This window comes from Poecilia latipinna, unplaced genomic scaffold (genome assembly GCF_001443285.1).
Source record: "Poecilia latipinna isolate Pla-1442-1.1 unplaced genomic scaffold, P_latipinna-1.0 Scaffold330, whole genome shotgun sequence".
NCBI lineage: Eukaryota > Metazoa > Chordata > Actinopteri > Cyprinodontiformes > Poeciliidae > Poecilia > Poecilia latipinna.
The window spans coordinates 378,754-381,682 of NW_015112946.1; positions in this window are offsets into that span (position 1 = coordinate 378,754).

The following is a 2,929-nucleotide window of genomic DNA, read 5'->3' on the forward strand; positions in this document are numbered from 1 at the left end:
CTGCTTCAGGCTCTTCAATCCTCCAAGTCTGAAAAAATATGTCATCATAAATTGACTTCTTCATACGCGAAAAGAAGAATACTTAAAGAGGGCTCGGAGAAATCCTTTTCAAATACTGCTTCAATTTTAAATGCAGAGAATGAATTGCGGACCCTGAAAGGTTATTGCAAGCTCACGACCAAACAGACATCAGTGTAATTAAATGCAACGCTTCATAACCTCAGTGAATTACAGCAATGATTCTTAACCTTTTTTTCCCCCCCTGGAAATTCACTTTATTAAATGATGAAGACTATGTCACCATCACCACTTTCAAGCTCCCATGCACATTACATTTGCATACACCAACTATAAAAAACTTTTTTTTTTAGTTAGTTAAAACATACCGTCTATTTAGAAGCTCTTGCCTGTTGGTCTCATAATGTGTTAATATTAGGAATAGCCAGATCAAGACATTAATATTTATTAAACTATTTGCATTAAAATGTGCTTTATGTTCTAAAAACACACCATCTAGACAATTTTAACTCTTAAATGAGTTAACATGACAATAAGAGTTGGATAAAATGCACCACCGTCCTAATCAAAGCAGGTAAACCAGCCTATTCTCAGGAGAACAGATAGACTGAACTTCTATGCTGCTTGTCTTTCACACTGACCACTTAAAGTGCGTTTACACAAGAGCCACATTCACTCAAACGAGTTCACATTAAACACTGATAAGCAGATCAGTGAACAACTTGGGCATAAGTGATATGCCCATAGGCAGAACAGGATGTGGCAGGTGAAGATGCTGGAATCAGCCAGTGATTGTAAAATTACTGCTTTTCCCACTGTGCCAGAGTTAGTTATTGTTTTGGCATAAAGTGCGATGTTCCAAGCTGTGCATATGAACATATGTTGGAAAACAGGAGGTGTAAAACATGGTTGCTCTGCTCCCATAGGAAGCGGTTCACATAAGAGCATTGTCAACATAAGACAACAGGAGCTGATTTAGTTTAAAAGAAACTCGGTTTTTTATTTCTTAAATATATCTATTGATCAGGAACATTAAAAACTAACTCATAAATGTGCTGAAAGGTTTGTATTCTTAAGCATCTCTTTCTGGCTTCACAACTCACACGGCTCAGACTGATGTGTATAAATGTGACTGACACCTAAACCAGGTGTATCTGACTGAACGCTGGTCACTGATCACGGCTTATCAAGCTGCTACCTGTCCGATTGCAGTCATCGGCTGGTAATTGCTGCTTCTTAAACAAGGAAGATGAGCGTGAACCAACACTGGGAGTAGCTCACAACGGTCAACCTGTCAGCGTGGATCAGTGGGAAAGAAGGTAGCTGTCTGGCTGCCAGTGCGAGTGGAGAAAAGTAGGTTGCAGGAAAAACTGGGGCATCACCGAGACTCAGGAGAGGTGTCTCCAGCCCAGAATCCTGTCCTATTTCACTGCATGGCGAGACTGGCATGTGTGTGTGTGTGTGTGTGTGTGTGTGTGTGTGTGTGTGTGTGTGACTCAACAGAGGGAGCACCCTGGGCAGTCGAGAGAAAGCTTTAGGCAGAGGAGGCAGTCAGATAAGAGGCGGGCACCAGGTAGGCTCCTTGTGGGAGGGAGGGGGCTCAGTGACATGCCTCTTTGCTGGGGTGGAAAAGACGTGCTGAAGCCCCCTCCCGCCCTCCCCCCCACACACACACCCTCCAAGGGCATGGAGCAAATGTTAGACAGTCTATGCACATGCACTGGAAAAACTGCTCAGAGTTTTATTGGAATTTGTCACCTGTATATACAGGGTTCCCTGTGAGTGTGTGTGCTCCAGCTGCTTAGATGATTCAACAACAGGATGAAGGATCAACTAACAGATGGAGGGAAGATGCACACAAGTTAAAATGTGGTTCGATTGTCTTATCTGACATTGTGGATGCCCCTTAATCAGCCACAACATTTTTTTTAAAAGATATAATTCTTCTACCACAAGTGCATGAGTTACAACGTAACAAACTACCCATCTGCATATGAATCCACTGAATGTTTACTCCATCTCTGATAGGCATTATTTATACACCAGTCCCCATTTTCCACTCATCTGGAGCTTTCAGAGGCATCACTAATTCATCCCCTCTGCTAAATTCGAACGGAAATACTGGGCCTTTACGGCTGCGCCAACTTATATCCTGGTTCTTTCTGTAAGCCTATATCCAGGATGGGCTCATCATCATGCAGCAACTCTACCCTCCAATGACTGACTCTTGTAATCAGATCAGAATAAAACTGTGGGTTAATGTGTGAATGGTGCACAGCTATTTGATCTTTGACTGTGCAGGTCACGGGCAGCTTGACAAGTGGACGAGCGTGTAGTGTTGGGTTGCCAGGTTCAGTTTTCAGGGGTTTAATTAGTTGGTTTTGTTATCCGGAGAACCAATGAGAGCTGGTTTTATGTTGCGGCAACTGTGAATAAAACCGTGGTTTTGCTTGGGACTTGGGACAAAATGACAGTGCAGTTTGTGCTCCGATGTTCTCTGAAAAACCTCTGAGACTTTCATAGACTGAGAAAATTACACACAGATGGAATATATTCACTAAGTAGGCAATTTTAGAAGGACGCATCGGATTTAGTGGCGAAAACGAATACACATGATGCTTTTTAGATTTTTATTGGAAAATAAATACACAAATTTACATTATTTTCCTTCCACTTTACAATTAAGTTGTACTTGGTATTAGTTCATATTCATAACCTCACATCCTAAGAAAATACATTAAAGTTTATTGTTGTAACAGGACAAAATGTGGAAACACTTAAAGGGTATTAGTTCCTTTTCAAGGCACTATATTTCTTGATCCCCTTCCTCTGCTGTTCTGACAATGTGATCATCTTCACTGTTTCCACCTGCGTCCCATCAGCCCAGTTTTGTATATATGGCCCTGTCATT